Raw genomic sequence first — 25,852 nt, forward strand, 5'->3', positions numbered from 1 at the left:
ACATGCACCCGAACAACCAATGGGTCAAAGAAGAAATCAAGAGAGAAATCAAATAGTATCTTGAGGGACATCCCTGGTGGTCCAGTGGTTGAGAATCTGCCTTTCAATGCAGGTGACACGGGTTCAATCCCTGGTTGGGGAACTAAGATCCCACATGCCACAGGGCAACTAAGCCCACGTGCCGCAACTACTGAGTATGTGCGCTGCAACTAGAGAGCCCATGCTGCAACTAGAGAGCCCATGTGCTCTGGAGCCCACGCACTGCAAACAGAGAGAAGCGCGAGTGCCGCAATGAAGAGACTGCACACTGCAGTGAAAGATCCCACATGCTGCAAGGAAGATCCCACGTGCCACAACTAAGACCCGATGCAGCCAAAAGTAAAATAAATAAATAAATATATTTTTTAAAAAGTATCTCAATACAAATGAAAATGGAAACACAACAAACCAAAACTATGGGATGTAACAAAAGCAGTTCTAAGAGAGAAGTTTATAGCAAAAAATTTCTACATCAAGAAAAAAACAAAGACTTCAGATAAACAACATAACTTTACATCTTAAGAAACTAGAAAAAAGAACAAACTAATCTCAGCAGAAGGAAGGAAATTAAGATGAGAGCAAAAATATATGAAACAGGCCAGAAAAAAACGACTAAAAAAAAATCAATGAAACTAAGAGTTTTTTTTAAAGATAAATAACTGATATACTTTTGCTAATTAATTAAGCAAAAAAAAGGACTCAAATAAAATTACAAATGAAAGCATAGATTACAGTTGATACTACAGAAATACAATGAACCCTAAGAGACTACTATGAACAATTATATGTGAAAAAAATGGATAATTTACAAGAAATGGATAAATTCCTAGAAACAAGCAACCTACCAAGAATAATCATAAAGATATAAAAAATCTGAACAGACCTATAACAAGTAAGGACATTAAAGCAGTAATCAAAAACCTCCCAAACAAAGAAAAGCTCAGGACCAGATAACTTCATTGGTGAGACTGAAATTCTACTAAGCATTTAAGGAAGAATTAACCAGTTCTTCTCAAATGCCTTTGAAATACTGAAGAGGAGGGAACACTTCCAAATTCGTTTAAAGAGGTCAGCATTATTCTCAAAACAAAGCCATGTAGGGACTTTAAAAAGAGAAAATTACAGGCCAATATCCTGATAAACATAGTGGCAAAAATCCTCAGTAACAACAAAAACAACAAAACTGAATTCAACAGCACAGTAAAAGGATTATACACCATGATCAAGTGGGATTTATCCCTGAAATACACATTGGTTCAACATAAATAAATCAATAAATGTGATACACCACTATAACAAAATGAAAGATAAAAATCACATTATCTCAGTAGATGCAGTAAAAGCACTTGACAAAATTCAACATCCTTTCATGATAAAAATTCTCAAACATTAGGCATAGAGGAAACATACCTCCATATACTAAAGGTCATATAGACAAGCCCACAGAAAGAGCACACTTAATAGTGAAGAGCTAAAAGCTTTTCCTCTAAGGTCAGGAATGAGACAGAGGTGCCCACTCTTACCACTTCTATTCAACAAAGTATTAAAAGTCTTAGTCAGAGCAATTAGGGAAGAAAAAGTAATAAAAGGCATCCAAAACAGAGAAGAATGAAAGCTGTCTGTCTGCAGATACGTGATCTTATATGTAGAAAAGCCTAAAGATCCACCAAAAAACTCTTAGAACTAATAAATGAATTCAGTAAGGTTTCAGGATACAAAAATCAGTTGTGTTCCTAAACACTAACAACAAACTATCCAAGAACTTAGGAAAACAATCCCATTTATGATAGCATCAAAAAGAATAAAATACTTTAGAATAAATTTAACTAAGGAAGTGAAAAATCTTTACACTAAAAACTATGAAACACTGATGAAAGAAATTGAAGAAACACAAATAAAAGAGGAAAGATCCTGTTTATGGATTAGAATAATTAGTATTGTTAAAATGTCCTTTTTACCCAAAATGATCTATAGATCCAGTAAAACCTCTATCAAAATCCAAGTGACATTTTTTACAGAAATAGAAAAAAGAATTCTAAAATTTGTATGGAAACACAAAAGATCCCGAATAGCCAGAGCAATGTTAAGAAGGAAGAACAAAGCTGGAGGCAACACATTTCCTGATTTCAAAATATATTATAAAACTTTAGTAATCAAAACAGTATGGTACCAGCATAAAATCAGACACTCAGGCCAATGGAACAGAAGAGAGAATTCAGAAATAAACCCATGCATATATGTTTAACTAATCTTCAACAAGGGCACCAAGAATAGACAATGGGGAAAGGTAGTCTCTTTAGGAATGGTGGTGGGAAAACTGGATCTCTGCATGCCAAAGAATGAAACTGGATCCTTATACCATATATAAAAATCAACTCTAAATGAATTGAAGATTTAAATGTATGCTCTGAGACCATAACACTCCTAGAAGAAAACAGGAAAAAGCTCCTGGGTCTCAGCAACGATTTTTGTATATGACAACAAAAGCACAGGCAACAAAAGCAAAAATAAACAAGTGGGACTACATTAAACTAAAACATTTCTACACAGAAAAAGAAACAATCAACAAAATGAAAAGACAACCTACGGAACAGGAGAACCATAATCTGATAAGAGGTTTATATCCGAAATACATAAGGAACTCATGCAAAACCAACACACTTCCCCACAAAAAAAAAGGAAAAAACAAAAGAAAACCTGATTAAAAAATGAGCAGAAGTCCTGAACCTGGAGTATATTATACTAAGTGAAATAAGCCAGACAGAGAAACACAGCCATGACCTCACTTATACGTGGCATCTAAAACTGTTAAACACATTGAACCCAAGAGTAGAATGGTGGTTGGCAGTAGGTGAGGGGTGGAGGAAATGGGGAGATACTGGTTAAAGAGTATAAATTATCAGTGACTTTTGGTTATAAGATGAGTAAATTCTGGGATTTGAATGTATAGCATGGTGACTATACCCAATAGTAATGTACTGTATACTTGAAATATGCTAAGACCTTAAGTGTTCTCATCATACGATGAAAAAATGGTTAACTATGTGAGGTGATGGTTGTGTTAATTAACCTGATTACAGTAATTTTACAATATATATTAAGTCACCACATTTTACACCTTAAATATATGGAATTTTTATTTGTCAATTATATCTCAAAGAAACTGGAGGGCGGGGTGGGGAAGAGGTCCATACAGTGTTGTGGCAAACTTTCTGCTGGCCTTGATCCTGGTTTTGGAAAGATGGACCTCTTATTTCCCTAGTAAAAACCTTTCATGGCCTCAAAATACCATAAATAACATTGAAAGCCAAATGAAAACCTGGAGAAAAAGTTCTGTTAACTAATATACATTGAACTCATACACAATCAATGACAAAATTTAACTATTAAAAGTAAATAATCTGTGAGAAAGCAAGTCATCAAAGATGAATGATAAATGGCTGGTAACCCACATGAAAAGATGCTCAACTTTACTAGTAAACCAAGAAATGCAAATTTAACATTTCCATTGTTTTTGTCTGTAGAATACTGACAAATATTTACCAAATGTATTTATATTTTCCAATAAGTACAGATAGATAATATGTACGAGAATATTCACTGCATCTTTCTATTGAAGAAAATTAAGAAACAACCTAAATATACATCAAGTGGATCAATGAAATATACTACAATTATTCTGAGATAAATATTGGGCTATCATATAGAAAGAAATAGATCTATATGTTTTGACATAGAAATTTAGCCAAGATATGTATTTTAAATAAAAATTCAAGTAAAACACAAACACACACATACAAATGGCCAGGTGTCACGTTAGGAATAAGGACCACAATATAGAGCAATACCAATTTTAAACTAGCCCCCAAAAAGACTTAAACCAAACTCTGACAAGAACCACAGGGGAAACAGAATTTAAAGACTGTACTTTGAGCTTTTCCCAGATCTCCCCTAATATACTGTCAAATCGTGTCCATATAAGTTGAAGATGATCACCTACTAATTGAACTACCTACAAAAACAAGAATGTATTTTTGTTTCTATACAACAGAAGTTGTATAATTTCTATACAATAGAAATTACTAGAAAGATGATCCATAATCAAGGAAAAACAGGCAGTCAATAGAAACCAATCTAGAAAGGGCTCAGCTATTGGAATTAGCAGACAAAGACTTTAAAGTAGCTGTTATAAATATATTTAAATAACTTAAAAACATATGGTTTAACGACTGAACTTTGGAGAATCTCAGCAGAGAAATGGAAATATAAAAAAGACCCAAATAGAAATTCTACAACTGAAAAATATGGTGACTTTAAAAAAAAATTCATTGGATGGGTTTAACAGCATATTGGAGAAGGCAGAAGAATTAGTCAGTAAATATTAAGACAGATCAATAGAAATAATGAAACACATCAACTGGAGCAAAATAACTTCATACACATAATAGACACTGGTTGGTGTAAAAGAATCAAAGCATAAAAAAGCAGTCAGAGGGACATCCCTGGTGTCACAGTGGTTAAGAATCCGCCTGCCAATTCAGGGGACACATGTTCAAGCCCTGGTCCGGGAAGATCCCACATGCCTCTGAGCAACTAAGTCCATGTGCCACAACTACTGAGCCTGCGCCCTAGAGCCCATGAGACAAAACTACTGAAGCCTGCCTGCGTGCTTAGACCCCATGCTCTGCAACAAGAGAAGCCACTGCAATGAGAAGCCCACGCACTGCAAAGAAGAGTAGCCCCCACTCGCTGCAACTAGAGAAAGCCCATGAACAGCAATGAAGACCCAACACAGCCAAAAATAAAATAAATAAATAAATAAAAAGCAGTCAGTGATGATCTAAACAAATTTAAAAATCAGAGTTGAAACACTACTAATGCATTTGATACAATATTTATTGACTCAAATGCTCCACTGTTAAAGGACATCAAGAATTTCTCACTTTTCCGAGTGACCAAATCTACGTTCATTTTCTATCTAGGTAATAACACACAGAGACTGTGTTAAATTAAACTTCTGCTTCTTTTCTGGAACAGAAATCATAATAAATTCTGCTATCTAGTCCTTGAATTTGATATTATAATCATATCCCTTTCAAAAAGACTCATAATTAATTACAGGGTATAAAACTACATTCCTATTAAAAGAAATGTCACACCAAAGGGTACCACATACCCAGCCTTCATCTGGTCTTCATAAAAATCTTTAAAATTACGTCATCTCAAAAGTGAACTACTTTTATACAAGGTCAGAATGTATGGTATACACAAATCAGACTGACCTATTCAAATATATGTTAATGAGCTTTTTCCTGTAAAAAAATGAGGTTTTTTTTTACTAAAGTATAATTTACAACGTTGGTAGAAAATGCAAGTTTTGAGTGAAAGAAAATTATGTATTATGATTTCACATTTTTCATACACTAACTGAATGAAAAAAGGGAGCTATGTTTTAAGCTGCTCTCAAGAAAGCTATAGAGTCAATTATGCCTCAATAAAGCTTAAAAAAAAGAAACTAAATAAAAAAGAATGCTGTAGAAACATTAAAAATATGCATTTAAAGTATAAACACTGATGTAATGAAAAGAAGAAATTTTGGGTAACTTAAAAATAATACTGGGCTTCCCTGGTGGCGCAGTGGTTGAGAATCCGCCTGCCGATGCAGGGGTCACGGGTTCGTGCCCTGGTCCGGGAAGATCCCACATGCCGTGGAGCAACAAAGCCCGTGAGCCATGGCCGCTAGGCCTGCGCCTCCGGAGCCTGTGCTCCGCAACGGGAGAGGCCACAGCAGTGAGAGGCCCGCATACCGCAAAAAAATAAAAAAAAAATTAAAAAAAAAAAATAATAATAATAATAATACTAATTCCAATCAATATTTATAGTTTTGGCTGTGTGTAAGGTATCTGTGATACGCACTAGGAATACAAAGACAAGTTAAAAATATTTTCTGCCCAGCAAGAGATTACGAGAACAGAAACAAATGAGTACAAATGGCCATCAAGTAAATATAAGTGCTAGAATATTAACTTTGATTACAATGTATAAAAGAGGAGTTGAGAAATGAGGACATGCTATGAATTTGATACAAGAGTAGTGAGGGCGAGTAGTGAGGGCCTTACCTGGAAAGCCAAAGGGAATGGAAAAGAGACCCGGTTCATAATACATTGTGGAGTTACAGAATTTGAGTGACAAAGTAGATGTGGGTTTACTAAAGCGGGAAAAGTCAAAAATGACTCCAAAGTTTCCAGCCACTGAGAGAAGGAATCCAGTAACCCAAGAGAAGACAAAAAGAAAAGTATGTTTAAGGAAGAAGATAAACTTGGCTCAAGCCATGTTAAAGAAATAATTTATAAACCAAGAATAGAAATTGATAATGAGTTAGCTAATCAGAAAGTTAAAATTGGAAAAGTGGGGAACCAAAGATCTTAATAATAAATGATAACAATATCTGTCAAGCTGATATAACATTCCATGCACAGTGCAGTGCTTAATAGGTATTATTATCTCATTTAATCCTCCTAACAATCTTAAAAAGTAGGTACTGTTACCTCATTTTACAGACTAGAAAAATAAGTTTTAAAAAATTAAGTAACATGTGGAAGGTGATCCAGTATGTAAGTAGTAAAGCTGGGATTTGAATCTAGTCTGTCTGTCTCCAGAGCTTGCTCTCTTAAGAGTTAAAACCCCAGAGTCAGGACACCCTACAGCTTCTCTGAGTGAGATCTTAGGTAAGTCAATTCTGTTGTGGCTTTCTCCTATTTAAAAATGGAATGAGTATTAAAATCTAATTAAAATAAAAAATGGTTCTCAAATTTAATGACAACAATTTATTCACATAACAAACTGCTAGCATTGTAAGTTCACAAATTGACTATAACTCCTAGCAACTAGTTAATCCAATGTGAAACAGTAGGAATTGTTCTTTTCAGTCAGTCAGCTTTTAAAGATCCCCTATGTGGTATTTCTGGGCAAGTATTTATCAAATAGTATATTTTTGTAGTAGAAGCCTAATCAAAGGTATAAAGTTATTTTCTTGAAAAAATTTCAGACTTTCAAGATAAATTAACAATTTACAGTTTTAAGAAGTTGTAAAACTACTTAAGAGAAAACAAAACCGTTTCAAAACACTCTATAATACTATTAACCTTCTGACATATATATATATATATATATATATATATATGTACACTTCTGACAAGTAGCTTTCAAATTGGCATATAAGACATTTTATTTTATATCCCCTCAAAAGAACCTGTAAAATTTCTAAATTAAAACTTTATAACTTGAATATAAAGTAAACTTTCCTTTAAGCGTCATAGACTATGCTTTTTAAAGTAGTATAATGAATAATATGGCACCACAGGAAATATTAGGTAATATTAAAAAAAATAACCTACAATTCAGCAATAAAGTATATTATAATATTTAGAGATTAGAAGAATACTTAAAAATTCTATCCAACTATACATTTCCTACTTATCTCTCAAAATGTAACTAAGCATTTCTCTATATTAACATTATTTCCTCTCCCCCAAATTTGCATTTACCCTTTGTCAGACATAATAGCTTAAGGATTTTCAAAATTTACTATACCATGTTGAAACAAATACTTTATAATGATCACTCTGCCTATGACAACAGTTGCTTTAGGAAATATTAGTAATAAATGAAATATTTAGAGGTAATATAGCAAATATTAGATTAAATAAACAAAATTCTCTGTCCTTGGTCTTTTATTTTTCATTAAAATGAATTAACTTTTATGTATGACTACATTATTTCAACTTCTTGTAAATTTTCAAATAATTTTTACAATCCAAATGGCCTTTAAATTACTGCCGATATTTTACCTAGGAAATTATTTTAGGTAAAAAGTAAAGAAAAAAAAACTTTTGAAAGTAAATATATATAAAGGCTAACTTTGAAATATTTTTTATTATATAAAGAAGCAGATTTTTAAAAATAAATTTAAAAATTGTCTTTGGGTGAGCACATTTAATTAGGGAAAGCAAAACTAAGGGTTTGGAAAATGTAGAAAGACAGTACACCTCTTTTTAATGACATCAGAATCTATTTCATTGTACACTTAGGAATTATCAGGTACGAAAATCAATGCCCAATTTAAAATGACATAAAGCATATGTGAAAAAGCCAGTTTCTCCTGCCAGCAAATAGCCTAAATGTTAAGTAAACCAAAGGCTAGAAGGGATTAGTTGAAATGTCAAAAGACAACATTTTACTTTTACCTGCTCATCCTTATAAACAGACTCTCATCCCTCAGGCATACTTTCCAAACAAACAGTTTCAATGTGCAGCAGCAAAAGGCCCATGGCAAGCTCTGCCATCTTGTAACTGTCAAAGAGATTAGTCTTTGATCTATTTGGGAGGTCATGTCCACATTCACATTAGCTATACAGGCTAATAGCATTATACCTGTTGACCAATGCTTCTTTAATGACTAATGAGACAGACATTTTATGTTATGGAAGTTAACTGTGAATGTTTTTTCTAAGTTTTGACAGAAAGTAAACACCATAAAGTGAGCTCAAGTGTGGTTTGGAAAGATGATCTTTTAAACCAGTTAATATTACTTTTCAAATACATTTTACAAGGCTTTCCTAAAATAGAAAGCTATATTTAATTGTACACTCTGGAAGGAGTTTAAACCACTTGCTCCCCATCCCCAATAAATTAGTGTATGTGTAATTTTGGAGGAGTATGTGAACAGCAGAGAGAAGGCAAACTATTTCATCAGAGGTTGCAAACTGAAGGCCCATGCCAACTCTCAACTAGCTCACTCATTTAAATAATCTATTTAACTCCTGTAGCAGCTTGTGTTTGTAACCCATTGGTTCAGATGCTACACTGATTCACAAAACATTTTTTCATAACTGGAGTTCAACATTCACACAAAATGAAAAACACCCTTAATATGGTAGTTTCTAGACAGCTGAAAATATCTCTGCATCACAGGCTAACCTGATATCAGTAGAGATGAGATCCTGAATAGCAAAGACAGATAATCAAGACTGAAGCGGGACTTGGGGAATTATGTTAAAATACCCATATAGTATTCAAGCAGATATATGGGTTTGGATTCTGATTTTGACATTACAAAGTGCTTGAGATCAAATAGTAAGTTCCTTAAGTCCTCCAATGACTCGGTTTTATTGGAGACAGTATAAGTAGTATAGTACTGATAGCAGTAGTATACATAAAATAACCAAAAGGATCATATTGCATATGTCAACAAAAATTTAAGTCACAATTTTGAATATTATTTTTTCCACTTAGTCAAACCCAACAGCTTTAAATAGCTCTGTACAAGAGTAGCTTTTTACAAGTTTTATAAGTAGCTTCTGAAGAAATAAATGGTGTGATAAATATGAGCTGGAACTATAAAGGCATCTCTTTACTACTGCCTCATATGAAAGATGGTGGAATTTGTCCCAATTCGTATACATATGTATTATGATTTCAGTAATAAATGCTTTCCTAAAAGCAATCAATATAGACAGAATATACTTTTATTTTCTTGTATGTAAGCTTTATGTCAAAAGTTCAAGCCTGGAAATAAGACTAAGAACAAATGATCAGCTAAACTTACTAATTAAAAATATTAAGAAAACTTTGCCTCAGAAAAATAAACACATTTGTCTAGCAAACACTCAAGGTACAGATTCTAAAATGTAAACATTTATAGCAAACCAATCTGGAAGACAGAGACTGTGCATTAGACATTTATTGCTACATATCATTACAGTGTAAACACTTTTATCAGTGTATCACAATATAAATTCCAATGGTTAGAGTTCTAAACTCAGCATAAGAGCTTGTATATGAAATAAGTTAGCTAGATAAAAGGAATATAGCTGGTTTTATTTCATCTGGCATATTTTCAAAATTTCTGAAACATCAAGTTAACCAAATATAGTATATATATTGTTTTAAATGGGGAAAAATGGATTTCTGCCAAGAGCTAAGAAGCCAGGCTCCCTTTTAGACTTAAATACACACATGCACACACACACACAAACACACACTCTGCAAATGGTTTTCAATTGTTACTTACTCTCCTTGTTACACTACACTAGGAGGTGACCACAGTAATCTACCAAGAAATAAGAATCAAGACATAGTAACAGACATAGTAACAATAATATAACTTATCTCACATATGCTTGAAGGTTGCTCTGAATAAGACACTTTTTGCAGAGAAGCCTGTTATACTTTGTGTCATAAATTGACACTGTTGAAATAAACAGCCTAAAAATTTCAAATATAAAAAAAAAACAAAATATATTCCCCTCAAATCAAGCATCTCTTGCTCTCAACATATTCAACCTCAAGTGGTTATAACAATTTAGCTACTAGCCCAGAATAGTTTATTGGTAACACAGTAACATTCAAGCAATTCTGAATAAAGTCTTTAGATAATAATAATGCAGAAACATCTGTCAGTATGGAGCATTAGATCTTAGTGGTTTTTTTTTAATTATGAAAATAATTTGTCAAGATAAGAGCCCAGGAAAAAAGCAGAAATGAATATTTTTCTTAAAAGAAAAAAAAGACAGTTAATACTTTAAGACATGCAAGAAACAACGAAACAACAATATATGCTTATTCTGTAAAGGACTAAGTTTAAAATTTTTTTAAAGAAAAATAGTCTTTGTTGCAATTTAGTTAGGCTATCCATAATAAAATATTATCCAGATAAACCTGAAAATGCTTGAATTATCACCTCTAGAAAATAATATATATATGTATATATATATATTTTTTTTTTTTTGAGGAAAGGAGATATAATGGAAAAAGTACACGGTTTAGAGTCAAAGCTTTGACATTTATTAGTTGTCTGAATTTGGGTAAGTCACAGTTCCCCATTTAGCTTCCTTTCTCAGTTTCCTCCTCTGTAAATGGAAGAAAATAATTCTTGCCCGCATTACCTCATAGAACTGGTTCAAGAAAGAAATGACAATGGACACAAAACTGTAAAGCATCATATATTAGAGGTAAGCAGGCTGGAGAGTCGTTACTTATCCTGTATTTCTAAAAACCAATAAAGGTTTGCGTGGCATACTATTGTAATATATTGTTGCATGTAAATGAAAAAAAATCACAGGACTGACAGACAACATAGGCCATCTACCTTAGAGTTCTGACACTTAGATCAACGCTCTCTGAAGGCGCTTAACCTATAGTATTCAACATAAGGACACATTATTTTAGATGACTTAAAAGTTTCTTCAGCTTATGGAGTGGCTACTTTTTCATCATATATCAATGAAAATATGTACATTGGCAGGACTCATAGAGAACACTACTTAGTTTTGAAACATATCTTTTTCTAAATGACTTCTGCAATTGATCTTAAATTTTCTGAGAAATTATAACTAACATTAGCACTCTTTAATATCCTTCAAAATATTTTTTGACCACTTTGCAACCTATGAGCTGTATTTGAAGAGAACTATATAAAACATGTTAGTGGTGCAATCTACAGAATGAGTACATGATTGTCCTCTATTAGTCTAAATATTATTCCTTAAATATATCTTACAATCTAGAGCTTCCCTTGTTAAAGTCACATAGAAGAGGCAAATACTATGAATAAAACCCTTCTAGCAATAACTAACAAAATGAAATATTGTCTTACATAAGAAAGCAATGTGAGACTGTATATGGAACCCTAGGCTCTTGAAGGAATGCGCCAATATTTAGAGGTTTTGTTAAGGGGAATGAGTGGTGCTGCATTCAGCAAGTGATAGAGATCTGCACCTGCTCCTATACAACCCTGGAAGATATGGAGGTCTCTCATGGAAGAGGCTTGTGGATGTGAGAAGATGTAAAACTAAGCACTGAGGCCCTGGGAGGACTCCACAAAAGTTTAGTGGCAATGGCAGGCATAGAAAGTAGAAGCTAATCCCAGTGAGAGGAGGCTCAGACTCACCTTTCAAACATAAGTAAATGTTTGATTTTTAAAAAACATTTGTTACTTTCTACCTTTGCAATATTATTGTTAGGAATGTTTGATTCAGAGCTTCTCAAAAGTGAATGTGTTAGTGTGGGAATAAAGCATGTGGGATCATAGCACTTCAAAGTCTCATACTTTATCTTAGAAAGTAATGAAGACTTCTGGTTTCAGGAAGGCAAAATAATTTTTTTTCTTCTTTCCTTGCTTCTTAAAAAGCGACCCCAGGGCTTCCCTGGTGGCGCAGTGGTTGAGGGTCCGCCTGCTGATGCAGGGGACACAGGTTCGTGCCCCGTTCCAGGAAGATCCCACATGCCGCAGAGCGGCTGGGCCCGTGAGCCATGGCCGCTGAGCCTGCGCGTCCGGAGCCTGTGCTCCACAACGGGAGAGGCCACAACAATGAGAGGCCCGAGTACCGCAAACAAACAAACAAACAAACAAACAAACAAAACAACGACCCCAAATTAAAAGATAAATAAGAAAGAGAAATAGTCTCTATCTTCAATTAAACTAAGACATCTGTAACCTTAAACCCAAATATATGACTGTGAAAAGCAGACTAAATGACTAAGCAGAGGCAAAAGTTCAAACCGAAGTACCCACAGAGCTACTGATGGGAAATAAGCAAGTTAGGCCAGCAGGAGTCCAGAAAGGCTGAGGAAATTGATGCATAGGGAAACTGCTGGAGGATATGTACCACGAAGATGAAATAAGAAACAGGAACAAGGTCTGAGATCCAGGAAACTTGGGACCCAACACAGAGGACAAGCAAATCAAATTCCTAGGATGACAGCAAAGGGAAATCTCAGGATATTGGCAGTTAAGTGAGCTTAAAGAGCAACTTAAGTCTTGACTGAAGCAAGAGATCAGAAGGCTCCAAAAGGGATGTCTGCAGTGGGAGAAAAAGAGCTGACCTATTATCTGACAGGTCTCATAGGAAAACTGTATTGAGAGGTGTTGCAGATTTATTAAAGATTTCTTTAAAGATATATATATTTAAAATATTTATTTATTTATTTGGTTGTTCTGGGTCTTAGTTGTGGCAGGGGGGCTCCTTAGTTGTGGCAATGCAAATTCTTAGTTATGGCATGCATGTGGGATCTAGTTCCCTGACCAGGGATCGACCCCAGGCCCCCTGCATTGGGAGCGCAGAGTCTTAACCATTGTGCCACCGGAGAAGTCCCTAAAGATCTTTTTAAAAGAAAAAATAAAAAAGTTAAAGGAAGGAAGGAAATCATTTGACTACAGTGAACAATATTTTCATAGTCATGATAACGTGAATATTGACTATGGATTTAATAAAAAATTATGATTTAACGATATTGGGATGATGTAAGAAGGGAAAGGCGGAGTAAGTGAGCTAAAATCCTATCTCACGTAGGAAGTAAATAGTTAATGTCTAAAATTGATTATATGGATGTAAATACCAGATGAAATAGATAAAAGAAGTGAAAGTCACTGCTTCTCAGAAGCAGGGGCTGGGAAAAGGGTAGAAACCAAGAGATTGTTAATATAAGAAACCATCTAATGTTTTTAGTATAAATCAGGCTCTTAGTAAAAGTTTTATTGGATTTTTTCAACTTGATAAAAAATAACTAAAAAATAAATGTAGATTGTTCATTTTAATTCATGACATACACCTGTATGTTTCTCTATATAAAACAATGGTGTTCAACTGAGAGTGATTTTGCCTACCAGAAGATATTGGCACTATCTGAAGACATTTTTGGTTGTCACAACTGGTGAGGGAGAAACACTTGCTACTGGCATCCACAGGTAAGTCCAGAGATGCAGCTAAACATCCTACAATGCACAGGACATCACTCACAACAAAAAATTATCCTGCCCAAAATGTCACTACTGCCAAGCTAGAGAAACCCTTCTATTAAGTAATTTTAAAGAACAAATCTCGTCATTTTGATGTGATAGGAAATTACACTATGACTTATTACGTAGCTTACTATATTCCTTGGCACACCAGGATTATCTGTCCCAAAGGTAGAAAGCATAAATTGAACTCATTCCCAAGGTATCAAACCTTAATCTCAGTGAAAAACAGGAAAGACTGATGCTGTAAACACTGAACACTGATGTCTACTACAGTTTATATTATCTTTGACCTTAAGGCTTTATAATTGGAAAAAAACAAGTGACACACTCACCTGAAGCCCATCTATATATCTGCACCCTGTAGGCTTTAAGAGAATCTAAGTAAATTGATTAAAATCTACTACAACTAAAATTCTGCTCTGAAGAAAAAAAATCAAAATTATTTTCAGAGAGGTTAAAAAACAATTCCACTGTTTCCCTTGAGGTAGTGCTACTGATTATGCTCTGTGCCAACAGAAAAAGTTAGGGGTTAATCAACCTTACAAGTCCCCAGGGTGATAAATTCACTTTTAAAACTTTCAACCTATTATGAGAGCAAAAGTAAAATATAAAGCTTAAAAATCTCTTGTTCTCACTCTCCTCACAATCTCTCTCTCTCTCCTCATAATCTCTCTCTCTCTCCTCATAATCTCTCTCACTCTCCTCACAATCTCTCTCTCTCCTCATAATCTCTCTCTCCTCATAATCTCTCTCTCTCCTCATAATCTCTCCCTCTCTCCTCAAAATCTCTCTCTCCTCATAATCTCTCTCTCCTCATAATATCTCTCTCCTCAAAATCTCTCTCTCTCCTCATAATCTCTCTCTCTCCTCATAATCTCTCTCTCTCCTCAAAATCTCTCCCTCTCTCCTCATAATCTCTCTCCTCATAATCTCTCTCTCCTCATAATCTCTCTCTCTTCATAATCTCTCTCTCTCCTCATAATCTCTCTCTCTTTCCTCATAATCTCTCTCTCTCTCCTCATAATCTCTCTCCTCATTATCTCTCTCCTCATTATTTCTCTCTCTCCTCAGTCTCTCTCTCCTCATAATCTCTCTCTCTCTCCTCATAATCTCTCTCACTCTCCTCATAATCTCTCTCCTCATTATCTCTCTCTCCTCATAATCTCTCTCTCTCCTCAAAATCTCTCCATCTCTCCTCATAATCTCTCTCCTCATAATCTCTCTCTCCTTATAATCTCTCGCTCTCCTCATAAACTCTCTCTCTCTCCTCATAATCTCTCTCTCTCCTCATAATCTCTCTCTCTCTCCTCATAATCTCTCTCCTCATTATCTCTCTCCTCATTATTTCTCTCTCTCCTCATAATCTCTCTCTCTCTCCTCATAATCTCTCTCACTCTCCTCATAATCTCTCTCTCTCCTCATAATCTCTCTCTCCTCATAATCTCTCTCTCCTCATAATCTCTCTCTCTCCTCATAATCTCTCTCTCTCTCCTCATAATCTCTCTCTCTCTGCTCATAATCTCTCTCTCTCCTCATTATCTCCCTCTCTCTCCTCATTATCTCCCTCTCTCTCCTCATAATCTCTCTCTCTCCTCATAATCTCTCTCTCTCCTCATAGTCTCTCTCTCCTCATAATCTCTCTTTCTCCTCATAATCTCTCTCTCTCTCCTCATAATCTCTCCTCATAATCTCTCTCACTCACCTCACAATCTCTATATCTCTCCTCATAATCTCTCTCTGTCCTCATAAACTCTCTCTCTCCTCATAATCTCTCTCTCCTCAAAATCTCTCTCTCCTCATAATCTCTCTCACTCTCCTCACAATCTCTCTCTCTCCTCATAATCTCTCTCTCTCCTCATAATCTCTCTCACTCTCCTCACAATCTCTATATCTCTCCTCATAATCTCTCTCTCTCTCCTCATAATCTCTCTCTCCTCAAAATCTCTCGCTCTCCTCATAATCTCTCTCACTCTCCTCACAATCACTATATCTCTCCTCATAATCTGTTTCTCTCTCCTCATAATCTCTCTCTCCTCAAAATCTCTCTCTCTCCTCTTAATCTCTCTCTCCTCAAAATCTCTCTCTCCTCATAATCTCTCTCTTCATAATCTCTCTCTCTTCATAATCTCTCTCTCTCCTCATAATCTCTCTCTCTCTCCTCATAATCTCTCACTCTCCTCATAATCTCTCTCACTCTCCTCACAATCTCTATCCCTCTCCTCATAATCTCTCTCTCTCTCCTCATAATCTCTCTCCTCATAATCTCTCTCTCCTAATCTCTCTCTCTCCTCAAAATCTCTCTCTCTCCTCATAATCTCTCTCTCTCCTCATAATCTCTCGCTCTTCTCATAAACTCTCTCTCTCTCCTCATAATCTCTCTCTCTCTCCTCATAATCTCTCTCTCTCTCCTCATAATTTCTCTCTCTCCTCATAATCTCTCTCTCTCTCCTCATTATCTCCCTCTCTCTCCTCATAATCTCTCTCTCTCTCCTCATAATCTCTCTCACTCTCCTCACAATCTCTATATCTCTCCTCATAATCTCTCTCTCTCCTCATAATCTCTCTCTCCTCAAAATCTCTCTCTCTCTCCTCATAATCTCTCTCACTCTCCTCACAATCTCTATATCTCTCCTCATAATCTCTCTCTCTCCTCATAATCTCTCTCTCTCATAACCTCTCTCTCTCCTCATAATCTCTCTCACTCTCCTCACAATCTCTCTCTCTCTCCTCATAATCTCTCTCACTCTCCTCACAATCGCTCTCTCTCTCCTCATAATCTCTCTCTCCTCATAATCTCTCTCTCTCCTCATTATCTCCCTCTCTCTCCTCATAATCTCTCTCTCTCTCCTCATAATCTCTCTCACTCTCCTCACAATCTCTATATCTCTCCTCATAATCTCTCTCACTCTCCTCAAAATCTCTCTCTCTCTCCTCATAATCTCTCTCACTCTCCTCACAATCTCTCTCTCTCCTCATAATATCTCTCACTCTCCTCACAATCTCTATATCTCTCCTCATAATCTCTCTCTCTCCTCATAATCTCTCTCTCTCCTCATAATCTCTCTCTCTCCTCATAATCTCTCTCACTCTCCTCACAATCTCTCTCTCTCTCCTCATAATCTCTCTCACTCTCCTCACAATCGCTCTCTCTCTCCTCATAATCTCTCTCTCCTCATAATCTCTCTCTCTCTCCTCATTATCTCCCTCTCTCTCCTCATAATCTCTCTCTCTCTCCTCATTATCTCCCTCTCTCTCCTCATAATCTCTCTCTCCTCATAATCTCTCTCACTCTCCTCACAATCTCTCTCTCTCTCCTCATAATCTCTCTCACTCTCCTCACAATCTCTATATCTCTCCTCATAATCTCTCTATCCTCATAATCTCTCTCTCTCTCCTCATAATCTCTCACTCTCCTCACAATCTCTCTCTCTCTCCTCATAATCTCTCTCACTCTCCTCACAATCTCTATATCTCTCCTCATAATCTCTCTCTCTCCTCATAATCTCTCTCTCTCCTCATAATCTCTCTCACTCTCCTCACAATCTCTCTCTCTCTCCTCATAATCTCTCTCACTCTCCTCACAATCGCTCTCTCTCTCCTCATAATCTCTCTCTCCTCATAATCTCTCTCACTCTCCTCATTATCTCCCTCTCTCTCCTCATAATCTCTCTCTCTCCTCATAATCTCTCTCACTCTCCTCAAAATCTCTCTCTCTCTCTCCTCATAATCTCTCTCACTCTCCTCACAATCTCTATATCTCTCCTCATAATCTCTCTCTCCTCATAATCTCTCTCTCTCTCCTCATAATATCTCTCTCTCTCCTCATAATCTCTCTCTCTCCTCATAATCTCTCTCACTCTCCTCACAATCTCTCTCTCTCTCCTCATAATCTCTCTCACTCTCCTCACAATCTCTATATCTCTCCTCATAATCTCTCTCTCCTCATAATCTCTCTCACTCTCCTCACAATCTCTCTCTCTCTCTCCTCATAATCTCTCTCACTCTCCTCACAATCTCTATATCTCTCCTCATAATCTCTCTCTCTCCTCATAATCTCTCTCTCTCCTCATAATCTCTCTCACTCTCCTCACAATCTCTCTCTCTCTCCTCATAATCTCTCTCACTCTCCTCACAATCGCTCTCTCTCTCCTCATAATCTCTCTCTCCTCATAATCTCTCTCTCTCTCCTCATTATCTCCCTCTCTCTCCTCATAATCTCTCTCTCTCCTCATAATCTCTCTCACTCTCCTCAAAATCTCTCTCTCTCTCCTCATAATCTCTCTCACTCTCCTCACAATCTCTATATCTCTCCTCATAATCTCTCTCACTCTCCTCAAAATCTCTCTCTCTCTCCTCATAATCTCTCTCACTCTCCTCACAATCTCTCTCTCTCTCCTCATAATCTCTCTCACTCTCCTCACAATCTCTATATCTCTCCTCATAATCTCTCTCTCTCCTCATAATCTCTCTCTCTCTCCTCATAATCTCTCTCTCTCCTCATAATCTCTCTCACTCTCCTCACAATCTCTCTCTCTCTCCTCATAATCTCTCTCACTCTCCTCACAATCGCTCTCTCTCTCCTCATAATCTCTCTCCTCATAATCTCTCTCTCTCTCCTCATTATCTCCCTCTCTCTCCTCATAATCTCTCTCTCTCCTCATAATCTCTCTCACTCTCCTCAAAATCTCTCTCTCTCCTCATAATCTCTCTCACTCTCCTCACAATCTCTATATCTCTCCTCATAATCTCTCTCTCCTCATAATCTCTCTCTCTCTCCTCATAATCTCTCTCTCTCCTCATAATCTCTCTCACTCTCCTCACAATCTCTCTCTCCTCATAATCTCTCTCACTCTCCTCACAATCTCTCTCTCTCCTCATAATCTCTCTCACTCTCCTCACAATCGCTCTCTCTCTCCTCATAATCTCTCTCTCCTCATAATCTCTCTCTCTCTCCTCATTATCTCCCTCTCTCCTCATAATCTCTCTCTCTCTCCTCATAATCTCTCTCACTCTCCTCAAAATCTCTCTCTCTCTCCTCATAATCTCTCTCACTCTCCTCACAATCTCTATATCTCTCCTCATAATCTCTCTCCTCATAATCTCTCTCTCTCTCCTCACAATCTCTCTCTCTCCTCAAAATCTCTCTCACTCTCCTCACAATCTCTCTCTCTCCTCATAATCTCTCTCACTCTCCTCACAATCGCTCTCTCTCTCCTCATAATCTCTCTCTCCTCATAATCTCTCTCTCTCTCCTCATTATCTCCCTCTCTCTCCTCATAATCTCTCCCTCTCTCCTCATAATCTCTCTCACTCTCCTCACAATCTCTCTCTCTCTCCTCATAATCTCTCTCACTCTCCTCACAATCTCTATATCTCTCCTCATAATCTCTCTCACTCTCCTCAAAATCTCTCTCTCTCCTCATAATCTCTCTCACTCTCCTCACAATCTCTCTCTCTCTCCTCATAATCTCTCTCACTCTCCTCACAATCTCTATATCTCTCCTCATAATCTCTCTCTCTCCTCATAATCTCTCTCTCTCTCCTCATAATCTCTCTCTCTCCTCACAATCTCTCTCTCTCTCCTCATAATCTCTCTCACTCTCCTCACAATCGCTCTCTCTCTCCTCATAATCTCTCTCTCCTCATAATCTCTCTCTCTCTCCTCATTATCTCTCTCTCTCTCCTCATTATCTCCCTCTCTCTCCTCATAATCTCTCTCTCTCTCATTATCTCCCTCTCTCTCCTCATAATCTCTCTCTCTCTCCTCATAATCTCTCTCACTCTCCTCAAAATCTCTCTCTCTCTCCTCACAATCTCTCTCACTCTCCTCACAATCTCTATATCTCTCCTCATAATCTCTCTCTCCTCATAATCTCTCTCTCTCCTCACAATCTCTCTCTCTCCTCATAATCTCTCTCACTCTCCTCACAATCTCTCTCTCTCCTCATAATCTCTCTCACTCTCCTCACAATCGCTCTCTCTCTCCTCATAATCTCTCTCTCTCCTCATTATCTCCCTCTCTCTCCTCATAATCTCTCTCTCTCTCCTCATAATCTCTCTCTCTCTCCTCATAATCTCTCTCTCTCCTCATAATCTCTCTCACTCTCCTCACAATCTCTCTCTCTCTCCTCATAATCTCTCTCACTCTCCTCACAATCGCTCTCTCTCTCCTCATAATCTCTCTCTCCTCATAATCTCTCTCTCTCTCCTCATTATCTCCCTCTCTCTCCTCATAATCTCTCTCTCTCTCCTCATAATCTCTCTCACTCTCCTCACAATCTCTCTCTCTCTCCTCATAATCTCTCTCACTCGCCTCACAATCTCTATATCTCTCCTCATAATCTCTCTCACTCTCCTCAAAATCTCTCTCTCTCCTCATAATCTCTCTCACTCTCCTCACAATCTCTCTCTCTCCTCATAATCTCTCACTCTCCTCACAATCTCTATATCTCTCCTCATAATCTCTCTCTCTCTCCTCATAATCTCTCTCTCCTCATAATCTCTCCCTCTCTCCTCATTATCTCCCTCTCTCTCCTCATAATCTCTCTCTCTCTCCTCATAATCTCTCTCTCTCTCCTCATAATCTCTCTCTCTCCTCACAATCTCTCTCACTCTCCTCACAATCTCTCTCTCTCTCCTCATAATCTCTCTCACTCTCCTCACAATCGCTCTCTCTCTCCTCATAATCTCTCTCTCCTCATAATCTCTCTCTCTCTCCTCATTATCTCCCTCTCTCTCCTCATAATCTCTCTCTCTCTCCTCATAATCTCTCTCACTCTCCTCACAATCTCTCTCTCTCTCCTCATAATCTCTCTCACTCGCCTCACAATCTCTATATCTCTCCTCATAATCTCTCTCACTCTCCTCAAAATCTCTCTCTCTCCTCATAATCTCTCTCACTCTCCTCACAATCTCTCTCTCTCTCCTCATAATCTCTCTCACTCTCCTCACAATCTCTATATCTCTCCTCATAATCTCTCTCTCTCCTCATAATCTCTCTCTCTCTCCTCATAATCTCTCTCTCTCCTCATAATCTCTCTCACTCTCCTCACAATCTCTCTCTCCTCATAATCTCTCTCACTCTCCTCACAATCGCTCTCTCTCTCCTCATAATCTCTCTCCTCATAATCTCTCTCTCTCTCCTCATTATCTCCCTCTCTCTCCTCATAATCTCTCTCTCTCTCCTCATTATCTCCCTCTCTCTCCTCATAATCTCTCTCTCTCTCCTCATAATCTCTCTCACTCTCCTCAAAATCTCTCTCTCTCTCCTCATAATCTCTCTCACTCTCCTCACAATCTCTATATCTCTCCTCATAATCTCTCTCTCCTCATAATCTCTCTCTCTCTCCTCACAATCTCTCTCTCTCCTCATAATCTCTCTCACTCTCCTCACAATCTCTCTCTCTCCTCATAATCTCTCTCACTCTCCTCACAATCGCTCTCTCTCTCCTCATAATCTCTCTCCTCATTATCTCCCTCTCTCTCCTCATAATCTCTCTCTCTCTCCTCATAATCTCTCTCTCTCTCCTCATAATCTCTCTCTCTCCTCATAATCTCTCTCACTCTCCTCACAATCTCTCTCTCTCTCCTCACAATCTCTATATCTCTCCTCATAATCTCTCTCTCTCCTCATAATCTCTCTCTCTCTCCTCATAATCTCTCTCTCTCCTCATAATCTCTCTCACTCTCCTCACAATCTCTCTCTCTCTCCTCATAATCTCTCTCACTCTCCTCACAATCGCTCTCTCTCTCCTCATAATCTCTCTCTCCTCATAATCTCTCTCTCTCTCCTCATTATCTCCCTCTCTCTCCTCATAATCTCTCTGTCTCCTCATAATCTCTCTCACTCTCCTCAAAATCTCTCTCTCTCTCCTCATAATCTCTCTCACTCTCCTCACAATCTCTATATCTCTCCTCATAATCTCTCTCACTCTCCTCACAATCTCTCTCTCTCTCCTCATAATCTCTCTCACTCTCCTCACAATCTCTCTCTCTCTCCTCATAATCTCTCTCACTCTCCTCACAATCTCTATCTCTCTCCTCATAATCTCTCTCTCTCTCCTCATAATCTCTCTCTCTCCTCATAATCTCTCTCACTCTCCTCACAATCTCTCTCTCTCTCCTCATAATCTCTCTCACTCTCCTCACAATCGCTCTCTCTCTCCTCATAATCTCTCTCTCCTCATAATCTCTCTCTCTCTCCTCATTATCTCCCTCTCTCTCCTCATAATCTCTCTCTCTCCTCATAATCTCTCTCACTCTCCTCAAAATCTCTCTCTCTCCTCATAATCTCTCTCACTCTCCTCACAATCTCTATATCTCTCCTCATAATCTCTCTCTCCTCATAATCTCTCTCTCTCTCCTCATAATCTCTCTCTCTCCTCATAATCTCTCTCACTCTCCTCACAATCTCTCTCTCCTCATAATCTCTCTCACTCTCCTCACAATCTCTCTCTCTCCTCATAATCTCTCTCACTCTCCTCACAATCGCTCTCTCTCTCCTCATAATCTCTCTCTCCTCATAATCTCTCTCTCTCTCCTCATTATCTCCCTCTCTCTCCTCATAATCTCTCTCTCTCTCCTCATAATCTCTCTCACTCTCCTCAAAATCTCTCTCTCCTCATAATCTCTCTCACTCTCCTCACAATCTCTATATCTCTCCTCATAATCTCTCTCCTCATAATCTCTCTCTCTCTCCTCACAATCTCTCTCTCTCCTCATAATCTCCTTCACTCTCCTCACAATCTCTCTCTCTCCTCATAATCTCTCTCACTCTCCTCACAATCGCTCTCTCTCTCCTCATAATCTCTCTCTCTCCTCATTATCTCCCTCTCTCTCCTCATAATCTCTCTCTCTCTCCTCATAATCTCTCTCTCTCTCCTCATAATCTCTCTCTCTCGTCATAATCTCTCTCACTCTCCTCACAATCTCTCTCTCTCTCCTCATAATCTCTCTCACTCTCCTCACAATCGCTCTCTCTCTCCTCATAATCTCTCTCTCCTCATAATCTCTCTCTCTCTCCTCATTATCTCCCTCTCTCTCCTCATAATCTCTCTCTCTCTCCTCATAATCTCTCTCACTCTCCTCACAATCTCTCTCTCTCTCCTCATAATCTCTCTCACTCTCCTCACAATCTCTATATCTCTCCTCATAATCTCTCTCACTCTCCTCAAAATCTCTCTCTCTCCTCATAATCTCTCTCACTCTCCTCACAATCTCTCTCTCTCTCCTCATAATCTCTCACTCTCCTCACAATCTCTATATCTCTCCTCATAATCTCTCTCTCTCTCTTCATAATCTCTCTCTCTCCTCATAATCTCTCTCACTCTCCTCACAATCTCTCTCTCTCTCCTCATAATCTCTCTCACTCTCCTCACAATCGCTCTCTCTCTCCTCATAATCTCTCTCTCCTCATAATCTCTCTCTCTCCTCATTATCTCCCTCTCTCTCCTCATAATCTCTCTCTCTCCTCATAATCTCTCTCACTCTCCTCAAAATCTCTCTCTCTCTCCTCATAATCTCTCGCACTCTCCTCACAATCTCTATATCTCTCCTCATAATCTCTCTCTCCTCATAATCTCTCTCTCTCTCCTCATAATCTCTCTCTCTCCTCATAATCTCTCTCTCTCCTCATAATCTCTCTCACTCTCCTCACAATCTCTCTCTCTCTCCTCACAATCTCTATATCTCTCCTCATAATCTCTCTCCCTCCTCATAATCTCTCTCTCTCTCCTCATAATCTCTCTCTCTCCTCATAATCTCTCTCACTCTCCTCACAATCTCTCTCTCTCTCCTCATAATCTCTCTCACTCTCCTCACAATCGCTCTCTCTCTCCTCATAATCTCTCTCTCCTCATAATCTCTCTCTCTCTCATTATCTCCCTCTCTCTCCTCATAATCTCTCTGTCTCCTCATAATCTCTCTCACTCTCCTCAAAATCTCTCTCTCTCTCCTCATAATCTCTCTCACTCTCCTCACAATCTCTATATCTCTCCTCATAATCTCTCACTCTCCTCACAATCTCTCTCTCTCTCCTCATAATCTCTCTCACTCTCCTCACAATCTCTCTCTCTCTCCTCATAATCTCTCTCACTCTCCTCACAATCTCTATCTCTCTCCTCATAATCTCTCTCTCTCCTCATAATCTCTCTCACTCTCCTCACAATCTCTATATCTCTCCTCATAATCTCTCACTCTCCTCACAATCTCTCTCTCTCTCCTCATAATCTCTCTCACTCTCCTCACAATCTCTCTCTCTCTCCTCATAATCTCTCTCACTCTCCTCACAATCTCTATCTCTCTCCTCATAATCTCTCTCTCTCCTCATAATCTCTCTCTCTCTCCTCATAATCTCTCTCTCTCCTCATAATCTCTCTCACTCTCCTCACAATCTCTCTCTCTCTCCTCATAATCTCTCTCACTCTCCTCACAATCGCTCTCTCTCTCCTCATAATCTCTCTCTCCTCATAATCTCTCTCTCTCCTCATTATCTCCCTCTCTCTCCTCATAATCTCTCTCTCTCTCCTCATAATCTCTCTCACTCTCCTCAAAATCTCTCTCTCTCTCCTCATAATCTCTCTCACTCTCCTCACAATCTCTATATCTCTCCTCATAATCTCTCTCACTCTCCTCACAATCTCTCTCTCTCCTCATAATCTCTCTCACTCTCCTCACAATCGCTCTCTCTCTCCTCATAATCTCTCTCTCCTCATAATCTCTCTCTCTCTCCTCATTATCTCCCTCTCTCTCCTCATAATCTCTCTCTCTCCTCATAATCTCTCTCTCTCTCCTCATAATCTCTCTCTCTCCTCATAATCTCTCTCACTCTCCTCACAATCTCTCTCTCTCTCCTCATAATCTCTCTCACTCTCCTCACAATCTCTCTCTCTCTCCTCAAAATCTCTCTCTCTCTCCTCATAATCTCTCTCACTCTCCTCAAAATCTCTATATCTCTCCTCATAATCTCTCTCACTCTCCTCAAAATCTCTCTCTCTCCTCATAATCTCTCTCACTCTCCTCACAATCTCTCTCTCTCTCCTCTCACTCTCCTCACAATCTCTATATCTCTCCTCATAATCTCTCTCTCTCCTCATAATCTCTCTCTCTCTCCTCATAATCTCTCTCTCTCTCCTCATAATCTCTCTCACTCTCCTCACAATCTCTCTCTCTCTCCTCATAATCTCTCTCACTCTCCTCACAATCGCTCTCTCTCTCCTCATAATCTCTCTCTCCTCATAATCTCTCTCTCTCCTCATTATCTCCCTCTCTCTCCTCATAATCTCTCTCTCTCTCCTCATAATCTCTCTCACTCTCCTCAAAATCTCTCTCTCTCTCCTCATAATCTCTCTCACTCTCCTCACAATCTCTATATCTCTCCTCATAATCTCTCTCACTCTCCTCACAATCTCTCTCTCTCCTCATAATCTCTCTCACTCTCCTCACAATCGCTCTCTCTCTCCTCATAATCTCTCTCTCCTCATAATCTCTCTCTCTCTCCTCATTATCTCCCTCTCTCTCCTCATAATCTCTCTCTCTCCTCATAATCTCTCTCTCTCTCCTCATAATCTCTCTCTCTCCTCATAATCTCTCTCACTCTCCTCACAATCTCTCTCTCTCTCCTCATAATCTCTCTCACTCTCCTCACAATCTCTCTCTCTCTCCTCAAAATCTCTCTCTCTCTCCTCATAATCTCTCTCACTCTCCTCAAAATCTCTATATCTCTCCTCATAATCTCTCTCACTCTCCTCAAAATCTCTCTCTCTCCTCATAATCTCTCTCACTCTCCTCACAATCTCTCTCTCTCTCCTCTCACTCTCCTCACAATCTCTATATCTCTCCTCATAATCTCTCTCTCTCCTCATAATCTCTCTCTCTCTCCTCATAATCTCTCTCTCTCCTCATAATCTCTCTCACTCTCCTCACAATCTCTCTCTCTCTCCTCATAATCTCTCTCACTCTCCTCACAATCGCTCTCTCTCTCCTCATAATCTCTCTCTCCTCATAATCTCTCTC

General features: G+C 38.1%; 1 protein-coding gene across 1 annotated transcript in view; it reads right to left on the reverse strand.

Moving 5' to 3' along the window:
* Positions 1-25,852, reverse strand: part of BRIP1 (BRCA1 interacting helicase 1) — a 178,746-nt gene that overhangs the window by 19,237 nt on the left and 133,657 nt on the right.

This window comes from Kogia breviceps, chromosome 19 (genome assembly GCF_026419965.1).
Source record: "Kogia breviceps isolate mKogBre1 chromosome 19, mKogBre1 haplotype 1, whole genome shotgun sequence".
NCBI classification, from domain to species: Eukaryota; Metazoa; Chordata; class Mammalia; order Artiodactyla; family Physeteridae; genus Kogia; species Kogia breviceps.